The sequence below is a fragment of the Leucopleurus acutus genome, assembly GCF_964270905.1.
Source record: "Leucopleurus acutus genome assembly, chromosome: X".
NCBI lineage: Eukaryota > Metazoa > Chordata > Mammalia > Artiodactyla > Delphinidae > Leucopleurus > Leucopleurus acutus.
This window is the reverse complement of record NC_139148.1, coordinates 87,581,729-87,603,100: the sequence shown is the minus strand read 5'-3', so window position 1 is coordinate 87,603,100 and position 21,372 is coordinate 87,581,729. Positions and strand designations below refer to the sequence as shown.

The following is a 21,372-nucleotide window of genomic DNA, read 5'->3' as shown; positions in this document are numbered from 1 at the left end:
AAAGATTCTCAGGGAGCAGCATAAGCTCCCCAGGTGATATCAAAGTACAGCCGTATTTGGAAGTGATTGCCTAAGTAGAAAGGGTAATTTACACAGTCACTTTACAGTTAATCCGTGTTTTAGCATGTATTAGTATTTCATTACTTTTTATGGCTGAATAATATTCCATTGTATGGATATACCACCTTTTGTTTATCCATTCATCAGTTGATGGACATTTGGATTGTATTTACTTTTTGACTCTTATGAATAATCCTGCTATATACATGTGTGTACAAGTTTTGTGAGGACATATGTTTTCAGTTCTCTTGGGTATATACCTAGGAGTGTAATTGCTCGGTCATATGATAACTCTATGTTTAACCTTTTTAGGAAGTGTCAGATTGTTTCTACATTTTACATTCCTACCAGCAAGGCAGGATGGTTCAAATTTCTCCACATCCTCGCCAACTCTCACTGTATTTTTTATAGCCATACTAGTGGATGTGAAGTGGTATCTAATTGTGGTTTTGCTTTATATTTTCCTAATGACTAATTACGTTGGGGCCCAGAGCTGGGGGTAGCTCTGGTTGGGTTAACAAAGGACTTAGGCTGATACTCAGATGGGCTTTTCTTAGCTATCTGATGAGCACAGTGTATGTGCCAGCTTATCAATGAATAACTTAGCAGGGTTCTGCAGAGTCACCCACTGTTTTAGAGAATAGCCATCCCCAAATAGGGACTCACATTTCATAGCATGTTTTAGAGCATAGTTCATTCCCTAGAAAATTATTTGGATTCCCATAAGGACCTCCTGGAGAATAGCTCTGGCTTATGCCAGATGAAAGGGAAACCTTATATGTGGCCTGTGATCAAAACCAGCCTTACTCCAGCTTTGCTCATGAAACTGATAAGACCTGGAGCCTGAAACACCAGAGTCTGATTGTCTGGGTTCCATGATAGCCATCTCCCTTTGAGACAAGAAGTAGCAGCTTCATGTCTACTTCCTGATAATTAGCAGAGCTTCCTAACTTGATCTCAGGCAGTCTGTATTTGTTAGTACCACTAAAAAAGGTCAAACTGGCATCACACAAATTCTTCATTAAGAACATATCTTAAAGAAGGATCATGTACCACAATGTTCATTGCAGCTCTATTTAGCCAGGACATGTAAGCAACCTAAGTGTCCATCGACAGATGAATGGATAAAGATGTGGCACATATATACAATGCAATATTAGCCATAAAAAGAAATGAAATTGAGTCATTTGTAGTGAGGTGGATGGACCTAGAGTCTGTCATACAGAGTGAAGTAAGTCAGAAAGAGAAAAACAAATACCGTATGCTGACACAAATATATGGAATCTTAAAAAAAAGTTTCTGAAGAACCTAGGGGCAGGACAGGAATAAAGATGCAGACATAGAGAATGGACTTGAGGACACGGGGAGGGGGAAGGGTAAGCTGGGACGAAGTGAGAGAGTGGCATGGACATATATACACTACCAAACGTAAAATAGATAGCTAGTGGGAAGCAGCCACATAGCACAGGGAGATCAGCTCGGTGCTTTGTGACCACCTAGAGCGGTGGGATAGGGAGGGTGGGAGGGAGATTCAAGAGGGAGGAGATATGGGGATATATGTATTTGTATAGCTGATTCACTTTGTTATAAAGCAGAAACTAACACACCATTGTAAAGCAATTATACTCCAATAAAGATGTAAAAAAAATAAAATTAAACCTACCATTTTCAGATTTCTTATCTACAGAATGGAGATAATGATACATTTTGCTTACCTTGGGGTGGTTAATTATGTATCTGATTAGAAGTTGGTTCTTTTTGGGTGAAAGAAATAGGTTGGGTAGAGTAATAGGAAGGTGTATTGAGCTTTCTAGCCTTCTTGCCAGAGTAACACAGCTTAGTTGCCCCCTTATGAAGAGTAAGTCCACGTCCTAACAGTGGCTGTCAAGGTTCTGGCATATCCATGGTAATCACTGCCTAGTTCATAGCAGCCAAACCCCCACATCTCCCTACCTTGTCTGATTAAAGCTAATTACTAAATGAACTTTTTTTTTTTGGCTGTGTTGGGTCTTCACTGCTCCGCGCAGGCTTTCTCTAGTTGCGGTGTGTGGGCTTCTCATTGCGGTGGCTTCTCTTGTTGCGGAGCACGGGCTGTTGGTGCGCGGACTTAAGTAGTTGTGGCTCACAGACTCTATAGAGTGCAGGCTCAGTAGCTGGGGCACATGGGCTTAGTTGCTCTGTGGCATGTGGGATCTTCCCGGACCAGGGCTCGAACCCGTGTCCCCTGCATTGGCAGGCAGATTCTTAACCACTGTGCCACCAGGGAAGCCCACTAAATGAACTTCTGGTCATCATGGTTTTTTTAAGTTTACAAAGTATTTATATAGAACTTACTATGTGCCAGCACTCTTTTTAGCACTTTATACATATTAAACTCACTTAATCCTTATTATAACAAAAAATAGGGGCTATCATTCTTTTTAAGAGATGAGGGGGCTTCCCTGGTGGTGCAGTGGTTGAGAGTCCGCCTGCCGATGCAGGGGATGCGGGTTCGTGCCCCGGTCCGGGAGGATCCCACATGCCGCGGAGCGGCTGGGCCCGTGAGCCATGGCCGCTGGGCCTGCGCGTCCGGAGCCTGTCCTCCGCAACGGGAGAGGCCACAACAGTGAGAGGCCCGCATAGTGCAAAAAAAAAAAAAAAAGAGATGAGGTTCAGTATATTAATGCATATATGTGGAATCTAGAAAAATGGTACAGATGAACCAGTTTGCAAGGCAGAAATAGAGACACAGATGTAGAGAACAAACGTATTGACACCAAGAGGGGAAAGTGGGATGAATTGGGAGATTGGAATTGATATATATACACTAATATGTATAAAATAGATAACTAATAAGAACCTGCTATATAAAAAATAAATTAAATTTTTAAAAAAAGAGAGAGGTGAGGTTCACAAAGAGGTTGAGTAATTTGCCCAAGTTTACCCAGCTAGTTAGTGGTAAAGCCCAGAATTCAAACCCAGGCAGTCTGGTTTCAGAGTCTGTGTATTAAGTTAAGGGACTCACAGGCTGTGTGAGTGAGATTTCAGAGACCAGAGAAACTGCCTCAGCTCTGGGCCTTTCCATCTTTTCTGGACAGCCTATATTGTACTTCTTTTTTTTTTAAAGTCAACTTCAAAAAAACTTTATTTTTTAGAACAGTTTTAGATATACAGTTTTAGAAAAATTACAAAGATAGTACAGAGAGTTCCCATATACCCTGTACACATTTTCCCCTTTTATTAAGTGTTGACCTAAATCACATAGGCTGCTGGTTATTTCTCCAGCAAAAATGGGTTTATTCGGGATCAACAGAGAATTACAATTTGGGGTCTGCAACCATGACAAGCCAAACATAAGTACCCCTCACAGCAAGGAGGAGAAAAGGAAGTTGGGTGAGCTATACTAAACAAAAAGTCCATTCAAGGAATTGAGAGTTTGAAGTATAGTGGCTTTTCATTGGCTGAGTTGTGACAATCTCATTGGCTGAACTCTTGCCAGGCAAGAAAAGGAAGTCTTCCTGTTGGTCTCTGCTGTTGTCATAGGGTGTGAGACCTCCCCCTTCTAGCCTCTTGACTATTTTAATTGTGGTTTTTGTTTATTAATTTTTACATTTCCTCCTTTTGATCATGATCGTTCTCTGAAAGCATCACTGGTTAAGAGTCAGGTTTTCTGGTTTCAGTGGCTTTTTGTCCCTCAGTGCCAGAAGGGACCTTTCCTGGGTGTAGTGTCCCACAATGCAGGGAAAGTGCACATACTGGAAACTTATTGAGATCACATTTGAGTAACAAGGAAGGGCAGGAGGGACAACTCTGAGGCACTTTTTATCTAAAGTCCATATATCATCAAGATCATAGACATTGGAGATCATATGACATGTGGTATCATCATCAAAGGATTGGCAGACAAACTTCTGACAAGCCTGTCCTAGATATCTTTGGAAAGTTGTCTCATCAGATGTTGTCTGCTTCAATTCTGGGAACTATTTACTTTCAGGTCACCAGATGATGTGCAGGTCCACTCAGGGTGCGGTGCTTTCTTTACATGTGTCATGTGAATCAAAGAGTCTGTTCCCTGGAGTTTGATGGCACAAGGGTTGGTTAGCAGTACCTGATAGGGGCCTTTACAGTGACGTTAAAGAGAGTCCTTCTGGAGGTGTCCTTTTTATAAATTTTTTTAATATTTATTTTATTTATTTTTGGCTGTGTTGGGTCTTTGTAGCTGCGTGCGGGCTTTCTCTAGTTGCGGTGAGTGGGGGCTGCTCTTCATTTTGGTGCGCGGGCCTCTCATTGCAGTGGCTTCTCTTGTTGCAGAGCATGGGCTTTAGGCGTGCAGGCTTCAGTAGTTGCAGCACGCGGGCTCAGTGGTTGTGGCTCACAGGCTTAGTTGCTCCACAGCATGTGGGATCTTCCCGGAACAGGGCTCGAACCCATGTCCCCTGCATTGGCAGGCAGATTCTTAACCACTGCGCCACCAGGGAAGTCCTGGAGGTGTCTTTTCCAGTAGATGAAATCTCCAGGCTGCGAGGGTGCTTAAGGTCTTTGTCTCCTGAGAGCACACTGTGAAAACATTGCTCTACTAAAACATGGTTATTTTTAAAATTTATTTATTTTTTGCGGTACGCGGGCCTCTCACTGCCGTGGCCTCTCCCACTGCGGAGCACAGGCTCCAGACGCGCAGGCTCAGCGGCCATGGCTCACGGACCCAGCCGCTCTGCGGCATGTGGGATCCTCCCGGACCGGGGCACGAACCCGTATCCCCTGCACTGGCAGGCGGACTCTCAACCACTGCGCCACCAGGGAAGCCCAAACATGGTTATTTTTAATAGAAGCGATTAGGCCTTTGCAATATTGGAGTATTTCTCATTTTGTCAGTTGTGGGGCAAAAGAGGTAGGAACCAAGTGCATTGAGTGACCTGTGACTATCTCAAAGGGTGAGCGTTTGAGTTCCAAAAGGGATGGATATAAGATTTAGAAGGATCAATGGCAGTGCTTTTGGCCAACATATTTGGAGGGCCCATACAAATTTTGCCAATTGAGTTTTAATAATGCCGTTACTGCATTTGAATAAACCAGAGGATTGAAGGTGCTAAGTGCAGTGAAACTGTTGTAAAACTGGCCAAACAGCACAGACGTCAAAAATACCTGACCAGTAAAATGGGTCCCTTGATCATTATGAAGTTTGAGAGGATTTTGCCAGGTAGGTATAATATTTTCCAAAAGGACTTTAGCCACAGAAGAGGCAGTAGCCTCTCTGCAAGGGAAGGCTTCAGTCCAGTGTGAAAACATTCAGGCCATGACCAAAACGTATTTATTTACATCCCTGAGATGGAGGAAGTTGTATGAAATCCAATTGCTAGACCTTGAATGGTCTATAAGGCAGTTTAAAATACTTGGGAGCAGTAAGAATAGGTTTCCCTGGGTTGTACTTTGGACCAGTGGGACAAATGAGGTAGGCATTTTTTTCAGCTTTGTTAATGTTTCCCGACGAATATTGATTCATGAAAGTTGTAATTTCGTCAGTAGACCAATGGTTTAATGCATATACAATGATTAGGAGTAGGAATATTAGAGTCTTCAGCAAGACTGAATTGTTATTTGATCTGAACCAAAGCTTTCACTTTTTATCAAACCAAGAGTTGTTGAATTTCCAATCTTGTGTTTCCTTTTCTGAGGCCAATTATTGGGCTTCTCCAGCCAGTTTTTCTAAGTTATCATTTGGGGAAATATCCCTTTGGACCGTGACAGAAGTTTGACTGCTTTTGGTTCCTTTAAGGGCAGCATTCCCTTTGGAACTGTCAGCAAGGTAATTTCCCTTAGCTTCCAGGGAGTCAAGTTCAGAATTTTCTGGAATTTTAATAATAGCTTAAGTGGCAGGTAAAAGTATTACATTCAATAATTCCTGAACATAGGGGCCATTTAAAATTTTATTTCCACTGGAAGTTAGGAAGCCATGTTGCTTCCACAATATTCCAAAATCATGAGCTTTTCCAAAAGCATGTCTACTATCAGTATAAATATTGGCAGTTTTGTACTTGGCTGAAGTACAGCCCTGTTGGGCTGAAGTAGCCATAGGTAAAGATGCTGCCTCAACAACATAAAAAGGAGTTCTGATAGCATCCCCAGCACAATATTTACTATGATCACCTTTTAAAAAAGAACCATCAGCAAACCATGAGAAGTCAACATTACCCAAACGATTTTCCTGCAGATCATCACGAGGTATCAGGAGGTGATCCATAAGTGTTAAGCAGTTGTGAGGGACTTCGTTGATGATGGAGGAGAGAGGAGTCACAGGGTTAATGTTATTACAACCTAAAAGAGTTATGTGAGGAAGTTAACAAAAGGACTTCTTAGGAGTTGAGGTGGCTGAGAAATGTTGAGTGTGATGAGAATTCAGAAGGGCTTCTACCGCATGAGGTACAAAAATGGTTAAAAGGGATCCCACCACGATCTTTTTGATAGCCTTAACCAAAAAGGCAGTGGCAGTAATGGCTCTAAGGCAAGGTGTGGGGTGGGGGTGTCCCTGTGCCACAGGGTCCAGTTGCTGGCTATAATACCCTGTGGATCAATGGTGGTCCCCATGTTTTTGGGTGAGTACCCCAAAGGCATTACCTTCCTTTTCATACATAAACATGGAAAAGGGAATCTGATCATTGGATGCCCAAGGGTGTGTGGGTTCATCAAACTCTCCTTTAAGGCCTTAAAGGCTATTTTGTCTGGTTCTTCCCATAAAATTGTGTTGGGGTTGCTCTTCAGTAAAATATACAGAGATTTGGCTGTAAGAGAGAAATCTGGAATCCAGTTTCAGCAATATCCACCTAGCCCGAGAGAACCTTGTAGTTGGCGCTTAGTTTTGGATTTTCAGAAACTCAGGACATCATGAAGCCTTCTGGATCCAGGTATAGCCCTTTTTCTGGTATCAGATGCCCTAAATATCGAACCTGGGTTTGGGAAAACTGCAATTTTTTCCTTGGCAACCTTATGTCACTTTAAGGCTAAAAGATTTAGCAAGTGGTTGCTGTTTTCCTATGAGAAGGCTTGAGAAGGAGGGCAAAGAAGCAAATCATCCACATACTGCAACAAAGTAGAACCCCAAAGGAACTTTATACCATCCAGATCAGCCTTCAGGATTTGTGAGAAATAAGGACTCTCAGTAAAACCCTGAGGCATTACTGTGCAGGTGAATTGTTTCTCTTCCCAAATGAAGGCAAAAAGGTATTGGTTAGAATGCGCTGCATAAATCAATCATAGTAAAGAGTTTGCTTCTGTTGGAAACAGATGTTAGTAGCATATGAAAGTCCAGAATAACAGGGTGTTGAAGGATAACAGTCTTGTTTATTGCTCAGAGGTCCTGGACAAACTTCCACCCTCAGCCCTTAGGTTTTCTTGCTGGTAAAATCAGAGGACTACAGGGATTAGTACAAGGGATAATGAGGCCTTGAGCCTTGTTATCTTCTATTAAGGGCTTTTTACCTTGAACGCCTTCTTTACTTACAGGGTGCTGATTAATTCTGGGGAGAAGTTTGGGGGGGTATTTGGATCTTGATGGGATGTACACTGTGAATTACCAATATCAGTTGGAGATTTTGCCCACAAGGAGGGTAGTAGCTGATCCAATAGGGACAAATGATCAATATTTCCAGAATCAGCTGTAGTACCATCAGAGACAGAGCAAACAAAAGATGTCAAAGGGTCATTTAATTCACCTGATTGACTGCTTTGATGACTACTGTCAAATTGTAGAATTATTTCTTCCTTTTGGGAGAGAAAAATTCTGGCATGACGCTGTACTTCTCTAAGAAGACTCAGTGAAATAAATGGATAGGGGTGGAGGAACTAAGGAGAAAAGGGTGTGTATCTCTCAAAGGGCCTAAACAAAAGAGAATAGGTTCAGAGACAGGAACCTCTTGAGGTTCATTAGGGATCCCTACTATTTGAACTGTCTTAGTGCTCCAAGGTAGAAACCATTTTATTGTAGTGGGGTTGAGCATCAAGAGTGTGGCTCTGGTGTCAGGGCTGGAAAAGATTTATCCTTAATCTGGAGAAATGTTCTTCAAGATAATTAAGAGGGAGGGATTGGGAATAGCCCTTATAGTTCCTTTGAATCCTGTCATTGAGAATTGGGAGGATGTTGGATAGACAAGTTAGAAGGCTGAAGGCACCTGAAGTGCTTAAATTGGTAACAATCTCTTTTCTGATATCCTGGCTCTTTGCAATAATAGCAGAAACTAGGAGGGTTTTGTTTTTGTTTAGGGGCCTCCATTTGCTGGAGTTGAAGATCAAGAATTTTAGCAGTTTTCCTTTTATGTGACTCATCTAGAGTGTAAGAGAGCTGGTTTGCCAGATTAACTAAATCTGGAGTGGACAAAGTTTCCCATTCCATCCTGGTCGTTTTTACTAGAAGAGAAAAACCCTGGTTCAGCCCACTAATAAAAATAGAGTTGAAAGCTACCCAGGAAGAACAACATCTGAGGGAAGATTAGAATTTTCCTTAAACACATTCTGAAGTTGATCATAATAGTCATAAACAGGTTCATTAGGTTTTTGTGTGCAAGCCTGAATTTTGTTCCAATCAACAGGCTTTGGAAAAGCACTATGAATTGCTCTATAAAGTCACTTAGCGATTGCCTGAGCTTGATTGGTAAATAGGCTGGTCTCCCAGTTGTAATTCTAGAGACCTTTCAGGATTTCCCCAGTTGGTGATTTTCATCCAAAGCTGGGCCTGGCCTTCACTGACAAGCATATGAACTAGCTGATTTAAGTCAGAGTTGATAAGTCTGAATGACTATATTAAATTCCTCAGCATATCTGTAAGGATTTCAGTTCCTTTGGGAAAATCTTTGACTATAGCTTTGCAGTTCCACTTTAGTCCAGGGCATATAAAAAAATTAAGAGTTTAGTCTCTGGATCCTCACAAGGCTTAATTTTAGAGAGACAGGTTCTGGTAAGTTCAGAGGAAATGGCAGTGGGGAGAGTTTCAGAGAAAAGGGCAAGTTTGGTGAGAGAATTAGTATGGGGGAACTGAGGGTTACAGAGGAGGGATAGGTGGCATAAAAGGGAAGAAGGAGGATGGCACTGGAGGAAGAGCCAGGGGAAAGGAATAAGATGACACTGGAGGCAGTGTCTGTGATGCAGAAGCCAGGGAAGAGGAACATGAGGCTTTTGCAGCCATTCTATCTTTCTTTGTTTGCCTCAGAGGATCTTAAAATCTTATTTTGCAGAGATGCAATTTTAGGCTCCTGATAATGTTTGGAAGCCTCAAAATAATTGAAATAGGCATTCCATTCAGTTTTGGAAATTTTACAGGTGTGGTTGTCAATTTGGTCTTAAGAAAAGTAAGTTTGGAATTTCAATAGTTCTCCATAATGACCATTCATGTTCTAAATTGCCTTTGGTTAGGTTGGTCCATTTACTTAGAAATGTACATGAGGAAGGAGTGCGTTTTTTTTTTTTTTTTTTTTTTTTTTTTTGCGGTACGCGGGCCTCTCACTGTTGCGGCCTCTCCCGTTGCGGAGCACAGGCTCTGGACGCGCAGGCTCAGTGGCCATGGCTCACGGGCCCAGCCGCTTCGCGGCATGTGGGAACCTTCTCAGACCGGGGCACGAACCCGTGTCCCCTGCATCGGCAGGCGGACTCTCAACCACTGTGCCACCAGGGAATTCCAGGACTGCAGTTTTTAAACATAAAATCAGCCAGGGTCCCTGTAGGTAAGGGTGCCCTCAAGTATTTAGATAATTGGGATCCCATTTCTCAGAGGTTTTTCTTTAGAGTAAAATAGTAATTTTCAAACAGCCTAAACAGCTTAAACAGGCTCAAACAGCCTGAAGGACTACCACCAGCCAGTTCTAAGGGAACAATCTAATCCCAAAGGAGCCAGGCCAAAGGCTGCTCGGAGCAGCCTAATCCTGAAGGAATCAGGCTGAAGGCTGAATAGCACAGTTCCAATGAAACAACTCCTGTTCCAAAAGAAATCAAGCTGAAGGCTACCACAGTTCCAGTTGGAATAGCCTGATTTCAAAAAAAAAAAAAATAACAGGCCAAAGTGCCAAAGAAGTACTCACTGACAGAATAAGGCCTTAATCAGAAAGAATAAACCATTAAAATAGATCCCAAATTAAACCTGGAGAGCTTCAAAACACAAAGAGGGCAGGAGCTTGGATCCAGGAGAAAAACTTGCCCTTAAACCTCGGGGTCAGCAATAAAAAACCGTTCAGTGGGATTTTTAGTTACCGTACCTGTCTGTGCACCAGCCTCAGAGTTGTTGGGGGTCTCCTCTGGATCCCTGTATGGGCCCCCAAAATGTTGACCTTAAACAAACAGACTGCCAGTTACTTCTCAGGTAAAAGTGGATTTACTCAGAGTCAGCAAAGAATTGTAATTTGGTGTCTGCAACTGTGGTGAGCCACAGGCAAGTCCCTCTGCCACAAGGAGGAGAGACCTCTTACAGTTCGAAGAGGAAGTTGGGAAGGCTAGTAAGCAGAGAGTCCATTGGAGGAATTGAGAGTTCGCAGTATAGTGGCTTTTCATTGGCTGAGTTTTGGCAGTCTCTCATTGGCTGAGCTCTTGCCAGGCAAAAAGACTAAGTTTTTTTCCTGCCTGTTGGGGGCTGCTATTGTCGTAGGTTGTGAGAGCTCCCCCTTCTGGCTTCTTTTTTTTTTTTTTTTGCGGGGCCTCTCACTGCTGTGGCCTCTCCCGTTGCGGAGCACAGGCTCCGGACGCGCAGGCTCAGCGGCCACGGCTCACGGGCCCAGCCGCTTCGCGGCATGTGGGATCTTCCCAGACCGGGGCACAAACCCGTGTCCCCTGCATCGGCAGATGGACTCTCAACCACTGCGCCACCAGGGAAGCCCCCCTTCTGGCTTCTTGACTCTATTTTATTTGAGGTTTCTGTTTGTTAATTTTTACAATACCTCACACTAGTATTTGTTAAAATTAAAGAACCAGTATCGATACATTATTATTAACTAAAGTACATACCTCATTCACATTTCCTTAGTGCATTCTCTTTTGCCTTCAGTGTTACAGACTCCACTTATTTCCAAAGTCAGTTGGGTCACCACACTTACCCTGCCTCCTTCAATGAAGTTGTTTCATACATTTGTAATACACATACTGTAATAAGTTAATTTTGTGTGTCAACTTGACTGGGCCATGGGGTGCCCAGATATTTGGCCAAACATTATTCTGGGTGTTTCTGTGAGGGTGTTTATGGGTGAGATTAACATTTAAATAGACTGAGTAAAGCAAATTGCTCTCCCTAATTTGACTTCATTCAATCAGTTGGAGGCAGGACTAAGAACAAAAAGGCTGACCCTCCCCCAAGTAAGAGAGGAAGGAGTCAGAAGTCTGACTGCCTTTGAGTTGGGACATTGACTTCTTTTCTGCCTTCAGACTCAAAGTGAAACAACCCAGGCTCTTCCTGGGTCTTGAGTCTGCTGGCCTTTGGACTGGAACTACAACCATCCACTCTTCTGGTTTTCAGGCCTTCGGACTCGTACTGGAACTAAACAGTCGGCTCTCCTGAATCTCTAGCTTGCCAATTCACCCTGCAGATTTTGGGACTTGCCAGACTATATAAATGCATGAGCCAGTACCTTATAATAAATCTACACACACACACACACCTCCTGTTGCTGGGATGTGAACAGCTACATGTTCTTGCATCAGGACCTCCTTCTATCCTACCCCTTCTCTCCTGCCTCCAGTTCTCTGCCTCAGATACTCTCCTCCCACCCTTCACTTTCATGGTTCGTTCTCATCTCTCAGTTCTCTCATCTTCCTGTCACCTCCTCAAAAGAAGCCTTCCCTGACCCAGGTTATTTCCATTTCCCTTTTCATCCCTGTTATTTTTATTTTAAACAACTTTTTAGTTAAAATAAAAATACAGAAAACTACACAAAACAAAACTTAGCTTAAAGAGTTACTATAAAGTGAACACCCTAGTAACCATCATCTTATTTAATCTACATGTTTATCCTCTATTCCTTTCTCTTTTCTTTTCAACATTACCATACCTTAAAATAGACTTTAAAAACCCACATCTATACAGTTTTAAGACACATAGATTCATGTATCCACAATCTATAGACAGAACAGTTCCATCACCCCAAAAAGCTCTCTGTTGCTATCCCTTTATAGTTTCACCTCTTCCCCAACCTCCCCCACCCCACTAACCTCTGGCAACTAATAATCTGTTTTCTATTATTATAGTTTTGTCATTTCGAGAATGTTATATATATGGAATCATACATTTATGATTAAAACTGGCTTTTTAACATCAGCTTCATGCCATTGAAATTCATCCAAATAGTTGTATATATAAATAGTCGGTTTCTCTTTATTGCTAAATAGTATTCCATTGTGTGGATGTACCACAGTGTATTTATTCTATCTTTTGAGGAACATTTGAATTATTTCTAATTGGGGCAGTTGTGAATGGAGCTAGAATAAACATTCACGTTCAGGATTTTTTTTTTTTTTTTTTTTTGCCGTACGTGGGCCTCTCACTGTCGTGGCCTCTCCCATTGCGGAGCACAGGCTCCAGACGCGTAGGCTCAGCAGCCATGGTGCACGGGCTCAGCCGCTCCGCGGCATGTGGGATCCTCCTGGACTGGGGCATGAACCCTTGTCCCCTGCATTGGCAGGCAGACTCTCAACCACTGTGCCACCAGGGAAGCCCTATGTTCAGGATTTTTTTTAACAAGATGAATGTTTATATTTTTTTAATTGAGGTATAGTTGATTTATAATATATTAACTTCAGGTGTACAAGATAATGATTCAGAATTTTTCTAGATTATACTCCATTTATAGTTATTATAAAATATTGACTGTTTTCCCTGTGCTGTACAATATATCCTTGTAGCTTATTTATTTTATACATAGTAGTTTGTACCTCTTAATCCCCTACCCATATCTTGCCCTTTCCCCTTCCCTGTCCCCACTGGTAATCACTAGTTTGTCCTCTATATCTGTGAGTCTGTTTCTTTTTTGTTATATTCACTAGTTTTAGTTCTTAGATTCCACATATAAGTGATAATATAGTATTTGTCTTTCTCTGTCTGATTTATTTCACTAAGCATAATGCCCTCCAGGTCCATCCATGTTGTTGCAAATGGCAAATTTTCATTTTTTTATGGCTGAGTAATATCCCATTGTGTGTGTATGTGTGTGTGTGTGTGTGTGTGTGTATAACTTCTTTATCCATTTGTCTGTTGATGGTATATTCAGGATTTTTACTTTTTATTTTGAAATAACTATAGATTCACAGTACAAGGAGGTCCTATGTACATTTCACCTGGCTTTCTCTATTATTAATAATAGTTTGTATAACTATAGTACAGTATTAGAACTATGAAACTGACACTGATAAAAATGCACAAACCTTACTCAGATTTCACCGGTTTTACATGAACTCATTTATGTGCATGTATAGTTTTATGCATTTTAAAAAATAACAGCTTTATTGAGACATAATTCACAAACCATACAGTTCTTCCATTTAAAATGTGCAATTCAGTGGTTTTTAGTATATTCAAAGAGTTGTGCATCCATCACTGCAATCAATATTAGAACATATTTTCTGTATTCTGTAAGTTTTGGTATGTTGTATTTCCATTTTTATTTGTCTCAAGATGTTTTTTTATTTATCTTTTGATTTCTTCTTTGACTCATTGGTTGTTCAGTAGCATTTTGCTTAACCTCCAACTATTTGTGAATTTTCTGGTTTTCTTCTTGTAATTGATTTCTAATTTCATACCATTGTGTTTAGAAAAGATGTTTGATATGATTTCAGTCTTCTTAAATTTATTAAGACTTATGGCCTAACATATGATCTATCCTGGAGAATGTTCCATGTGTGCTTGAGGAGAATGTTTATGTTTATGTAATGTTTCTTTTCAACCTACCTATGTCATTATGTTTGAATTGGATTTCTTGTAGACACCGTGTTTGGGTCATGTTTTTTTAAGCCACTCTACCAAACTCGTTTTTTAATTGGTTTTTTTAGGCCATTTACATTTAATGTAATTGTTGATATGTTAAGGCTTATGTTTCCTGCTTTATTTTTGTTTCTTGTTTGTTCCCTCTATTTTTTGTTCCTCTTCTCAATTTTTTCTGCCTTGCTGTGTGTTACTTAAACTTTTTTTTTCAATTTTTAATTTTTCTAGAAAGATATTTATTTATTTATTTATTTATTTTTGGCTGCATTGGGTCTTCATTGCTTCAAGCAGGCTTTCTCTAGTTGTGTCGAGCGGGGGCTACTCTTCATTGCCGTGTGCAGGCTTCTCATTGTGGTGGCTTCTCTTGTTGCAGAGCACAGGCTCTAGGCACGCAGGCTTCAGTAGTTGTGGCACACAGGCTCCAGAGTGAAAGCTCAGTAGTTGTGGCGCACGGGCTTAGTTGCTCCGCAGCATGTGGGATCTTCCCAGACCAGGGCTTGAACCCGTGTCCCCTGCATTGGCAGACAGTTTCTTAACCACTGCGCCACCAGGGATGTCCCTTGAACCTTTTTAAAGAATTCCATTTTGGTTTATCTATACACGTTTTGAACATATTTTTCAATAGATTTTTTAGTGGTTACTCTAATTATTACATTATACATAAGTAATTTATCACAGTCTACTAATATCCACATTTTCATCTTTGGGAAGCTTTCAGCCAGTTATTTCTTCAAATACTTTTTCAGCCCTATAGTCTTTTTTCTCTTTTTCTGAGACTCCAATGATATAAATTCTGTCCTTCTTTCATTTTCCCACAGCCCCCCTGAGGCTCTGTTAATTTCTTTCCAGTTACTTCCTGAAGGGTGTGGAAGTTCAGCTCCTTGCTAGATCTCCTCAACACCAGATGGAAAAGTGGGGAATGGAGGGTTGACTCTCACTACCTCACAGCTGCCAGGTGGGGATGGCCCCACTAACATTACTCCAGTGGGCTAATGGAGTGCCAGCTAGCACCACCTTGCATTGCCTTGTTCCACTTCTTTGCTACCAGGGAGGTGGGGTGGAAGTTCTGTTCTCTGTTTGGTCCCACTGATATCACACTTGTGGGGGAAACAGAGGGCCACCTCTCCCTGTCTAACTGCTGCCATGAGGGGCCAGACATGGGTGACTCTATTTGGCACCACTGACACCACAGGGAAGGGACAGTTTTTCCTCTGATGTTTGGTTAGAGTAGGTTGGGTATTATCAAAAATATTTTTCTGTTCTGGCTAGGCAGCCATTTCCCTGATTATTTAACTAAAGGGAACAATCTTCTCTTGGGGCTTTTCTTGGTCTGGGCCTTTTTGGCAATTTCAGGTTGTAGTCTTCTCCAGTGCCTTATCTGCAATATATGGGAAGCAAAAAGAAATCCCAGGCAACTCACCACTGTAGTGTTCCTCACATCCTAAAGTCTCCAGGCAGTCCACTTTCTTCTTTCCACTTTTCAGAGTCTTCCTACACTTGATTGTTATTTTGTCCAGGTTTTTTTTGTTGTTGTAAGAAGGAAGACTAGAGAGAAGTGGGCCGTTAATTTTGAAAAAATATTTAATTATTTCTTTGGGTATATTTTATTGTTATTTATGTGTATTCTTGAGTTGACTTTAATTCATTTTTTGTCAGTGAAAATAATTCATGTATTATCAGTTGAAATATATTTGAATATATTGGAATAAATAAATGAATTTAATGCTACAGCTTTCTTATGAGTACCACTTTAGCTGCATATCATGGGTTTTGACTTCCTTGCTGATCATTTCTAAAAAGTTTGTAATTTCTGTTTTGATTCTCTATTTAACCCAAGGGTTACTTAGAAGAGTGTTTTAAAAATGCTAAGTGGATAGATGAGCACAGAGCTGTCCTTTGTGCTTGCATATTTCTATGTAAGGCCAGGCAGTTCTTCAGAGAGCCTTTTTCTGAGAAGCTATCATAGAAAAATGAGATTAAAAATTTGAATCCTGCTATTCTTTCCTTATTCTTCATTCTTTAGGTGTTTATCATGTACATATATTCAGTAAGTCTCAAGATGCTTGGTCTTGACAAGGAGAAAAAAATAAAGTTAAGACATAGTTCCTGCCTTCAAGAAGTGTACTATTTAGTTGGGGCAATGGTATATATACCCCAAACTAGTTAAATAACAATACCTGACACTAGTGACTAAATTACTGGCAATGAGGGTCCAGAGAAAAGGGAAATCACTGTAGGCTAAAATAGCTGGGGGAAGACCTTTTGAAGGAGGGAGAAGTGTTTGAGTTAGAACTTAAAGGTAAGTAGGTAAGATTTAAATATACAAGGAGGAAAGGGAAGAATGTTTCAGGCTGAGAGACTAACATATCAAAGGCCACCTTTGATAGAAATGGGAAAGTTGAGTTATGGTGATAGAGGAAGATGATTTCAGTTGTAGCTGTGTTGAGTTTTGGATGATTATAGGACATCTGATGGGGAGATACCCTGGAAGTTATTGATCCTCATTTGGTGATAAACTAGTTGAGTTTAGCTTTGTCTAAAATAGTAGTCTGTTCTCTTTTGGCTTGGTCAGAATAGTATTCTGTTTTGGATAGAATTTTGGTTCAGTATATGTGTCATGGATGATGTACCAGATATCTTTTGCTTACCCTTCCTGATCCACCCTCTGCCCTTTTATACCCTGCTCTGTGCCCCAGGAGGCTAACCTATATGGATTACATCAGTGAGTTCCCTTTCCTTCTTGGCCTCTGGTAGGGTTTGGGCAGTGGAGATCCCTGGCAGGACATCAAAGGGAGAAAAGAAACTGAGGTCAGGTTGTTTATTCCTGGCTTCCTTCTTATAGGATTGCTTCTGGTTGGCTGCTATCCCTTAACTAAAGGTCATAGCACCTTTCAAGGGGACCCTCTCTACACCACATTCTCCTTTTTCTGGTATCTGTTCCCTCCCCTCATACTTTTGGGTGTAGGGGTGGTAACAGCACCAAGTTACTGCACTATCTATCCCTCTTTGTTTTCCTATACTCTGCTCACACTTGTGGATAGTCCTTTTCGTAAACTTTCCACTAATTATGCTAATGCAAGTGCACCATCTGTTCCCTGCTGGGACCCTGACTGAAACAGATGAAGTCTCAGTTTTCAAAGGCTTAGAATACAATAAAGTAAGCCTAACATAAAATATGACTAAATATGATCCAACATAAAATATGACTAAATATGATTCAATCTGTCTCTCTGTGATTAATCTAGGCTCTTGCAGTGCTTCCAGATAATCATTCTGAAGCAGTCTTCAGAGTATCATAATGTGTAGGAGTGCCAGTTCGTGGAATATTAACAATAACTGGCATTTATCAATTACTTACTCTTTCCATGCACTGGGCTATACATGTTTTATATGCATTATTTTACTTAACCTTCACAGCAAACCTATGAAGTAGGTAATTTTTATCTTTTTATAGGCGAGGAAACTAAGGCTCAGAGAGATTAAATAGCTTACCAGAGATTTCACAGCTAAGAAAGCAGAGCTGGGATTTAAACTCGGGTCTGTCTGGCTCCATAGCTCATGTTGTAAGCACAAAGTATGGTCCTGGATCAGCAGCATCCAGGAGCTTGTTAGAAGCACAGAATCTCAGGTGTCACCTCATATTTCCTGAATCAGAATCTGCATTGTAACCGATCTCCAGGGGATTCACACATACATGAAGGCTTGAGATGCAGTGATCTAAACCATGTTACTTTACAGTCTATTACTGAATACCATAGAAAGTTCTGTTTGATTGGTGCTAGGTAAAAAGAACATTTTTTTAAAAGGTAACTATGTGAGATGATAGATATGTTAATTAGCTTGATTGTAGTAATCATTTCACAATGTATAAATGTATCAAAACATCATGTTGTACACCTTAAATATTTACAATTTTATTTTGTCAATCATACTTCAGTAAAGCTGGAAGGGAAGAATATTTACCATTCTGTGCTCTTTAACATTGGTATCATGTGGCCTTGTAAGTGGAATCCACAAAGCCAGAGCTGTCATTTTTTGAGATGAGGGCATTGAGAGCCCGTTCGGAACTCGACTTGTTGAAAGGTGCCAGGAAGCAGCCAGAGCTGCTGCTCTTGTGGAAAAGAGAACTTGGCCTTTGGTCGCTGCCAGATTTTTATGATTTACTTCAAACATGTTTAACATACACTTTTACATGCACCTTTATAGCACCTTTAGCTGCTGAATTTAAGAGACTCCCAAATCTGTGTACACTTGGCTAGCCCTCAGAAAAACTGGTCTGCTTAGAAAGTGTGATTTAATGTCCTTAGGCTCCCCTTTCTACAGTGTTATCATCCCACACCCATCCCTTAGTCACTACCTCCCCACCATGTCCTTCCTCTCACCTCTTTCTCATTCTTGTCCATATCTCCTTTAAGAAAGCATATCAGATGATAAACCTATGAAATGTGCTCCATCTCACTAGTCATCATGGGAATTAAACTTAAACCACAATGAGATCCCACTACACATCCATCAGAGTGGTTAAAATGAAAAAAGACCTACAATACCACGTACTGATGAAAATGTGGGTCAGTTGGAACTTTCTTCCACTATTGGTGGTAGTGTAAATTGGTACAACTACTTTGGAAAAGTATTTGCCAGTGTCTACTAAAGCTGAACTTATGCATACCCTATGACCAAGTAATTCCACTCATGGATTTTTTTAAATTGTACATTTTATTTATTTATTTATTGCTTGATTGATTGATTGATTGAAGTATAGTTGATTTACAATGTCGTGTTAGTTTCAGGTGTACAGCACTCATGGATTTTTAATCAAGAGAAACTCTCCCACATGTGAATAAGGATACGTATGCACGTACAGATGTCCACTGAAGGATTTAGTTTGTGATAGTCATTTAGGTTGTTTTCCATTTTTTACTATCAACAGAATGAATACATAAATTATAGTATGGTGAATTCATCTGATGATATTCCATAAAGCAGTTGAAATGAGTTATAACTACATGTAGCAATATAGAGCTAGAGCAAAATGTAACAAAACCATACTGTTGAGAAAAAACTTGCATAAAATTCTGTATAATTACGCTTATGTAAAATATAAGAACACAAAACAATACCCTATAATATTTATGGTACATGAATGGATAGTAAAAGGAAAAAAGTTCTCACTAAATATTTGTACACACACACACACACATACACATGCATAGCCAGTTAGTGGCAGAGCTAGGAAGAGAAGCCAATATTCCTTCTTTTTCTTTTTTTATTAAGACTTTATTGTTTTAATTAATTTTATTGACGTATAGTTGATTTACAATGTTGTGTTAATTTCTGCTGTACAGCAAAGTGACTCAGTTATACATATATACATTCTTTTTCATATTCTTTTCCATTGTGGTTTATCAAGGATATTGAATATAGTTCCCTGTGCTATACAGTAGGACCTTGTTGTTTATCCATCCTCTATATACTAGTTTGCATCTGCTAATCCCAAACTCCCAATCCGTCCCTCCCCCAGACCTTGGCAACCACAGAGACTTTTTTAGAACAGTTTAATGTTCACAGCAAAATTGAGGAGAAGGTACAGAGATTTTCCATACTCCTTATTCTTCTTTAACCTAAGTAATGGAGGCTTCAAACCCTAAAGGGTCTGCATAGTCATTAACGTAGCTCCCTGTCTCGAGTAACTACGCCTTACGTAGCTCAGAACACATTATAGGAGCCTGGTGAGTTTAGGGGATCAACAGGTTGTCTCTTTTACATGAAGTCAGGGCTCAGAGTTGCTATAAACTTTTTTTCCTATATCCTCACCCTCGGTGTACTGGCCACGAATGCTTACGTTTGACCTGCTTAAGGGTATCAGTAAACAGGGCAATGTGAAACACTAGTAAGTAGGTGACTGTTCCAGCCTAAAGCCAGACTCCTCCAGCATTTCTATTATGTTTGACTACCTCTAGTAGTAGCTGCTGGACACAAAGTCTAGCCCAGAGAACAGAAAAGCTATAAACAGTCTCCAGTGTAATTAAAATGGACTATTGGCAGAGTGCTTGCATCGAAATTCCAAGTCCTGAACAACACAAGTTTTAATGCTAAGGGCCTACAGGGTATTTAGGAAAAAACAGAATTCCTGAAAATGAAAGGCAATATATGGTGCCTGCTCTCCCTGACCTACTATGGTTACTTTTTCTCAAGTACTTATTAAGTGGGTTTAAATTCCCCAGGCTGTTAAGACCTTGAAAATCTATCAGAGGCCTATGTGAGATAGAATAAAAGAGAGTTTTAGAAGGGCAGGGAAGAAAAAGGGAGAAAAGAAAAGAAGAGATTCCCTTCGATGGGTTGTTTCCTTTCTTTGATGTTGTAATTGATGGTCTGCCTTGCCTATTTTAGGCATTTGATCTAGTAATGACCCTTGAGAAAAACCTTAAGAGAGGTTTAGGTTTCTAGTCCAAGCACCACCACTTACTAGCTCTGTGACCTTGAGCAAATCAATTAACCTCTTTGAACTTTAGATACCTCATCTATAAAATGGTGATAATAGTATTTACCTAATATGGTTGATGAGGTATGTAAAATGCTTAGCACAGTGCCTTGCACACAGTAAGAGCTCAGTATATTAATGGTGATCGTTCTGGTTGTTACAGCGTCATGGAAGCAAAGGAGAAGAGCATTTTGAGTAGACAAGGGAAATCTGCTCTACATAATGCCACATACAGCCGAGGGGTCAAGGAGGATGAGAGCTGAGAAAAGGCAAGGGTTTTGAGACTTGATTAGAAATGCTGAGTGATATTTACATTCGAAACTTATCTTCTGAGCTCCTTATTTTTACTGGAAATAGGAATCAGAGTTTAAAAAGAAAATGCATCACTTTTTTGTGGTCAGGATACATATTTACTTAACTTCACAGCAAGCAATGTTTATAGGGAGTGTATATAAGAAGGTAGCTGTGGCTGTGACAGCCATAGCAGACTCCTACAATGCTGTCCATTAGAACTTTCTGTGACGTGGAAATGTTCTCTCTCTGTGCTGACCAATACACATGTGGCTGTTAAGCACTTGAAATGTGGCTAGTGTGACTGAGGAATGGAAATTTTAATTGTATTTAATCAATTAGCTTAAATTTAAATAGCCACATGTGGGTAGTGGCAGCCATCAATCTAATTGGGGAAGCAAAGCATATACTCTTGAAACCAGTTAAATACCAAAAGGATTGAGGTCAGACAGTAGAGACTTAATTGTTCAATCCTTCTGGTCTGGAGAGTTTAAGGATTTTAAGTCTTGTAGAGCAGGTGAAACTAGGGCTTCACCTTGAAGGATGTATAGTGTTTGGATAGGAGGAAAGAAGGCAGGAGGTCATTCCAGATGGGTAGGATGGTGTGGGCAAAGGTTTAGAG

General features: G+C 40.6%; 1 protein-coding gene across 1 annotated transcript in view; it reads left to right on the top strand.

Moving 5' to 3' along the window:
• The window catches only part of TRMT2B (tRNA methyltransferase 2 homolog B), a gene marked incomplete at its 5' end in the record, with an annotated part of 86,232 nt that overhangs the window by 60,312 nt on the left and 4,548 nt on the right, over positions 1-21,372 (top strand).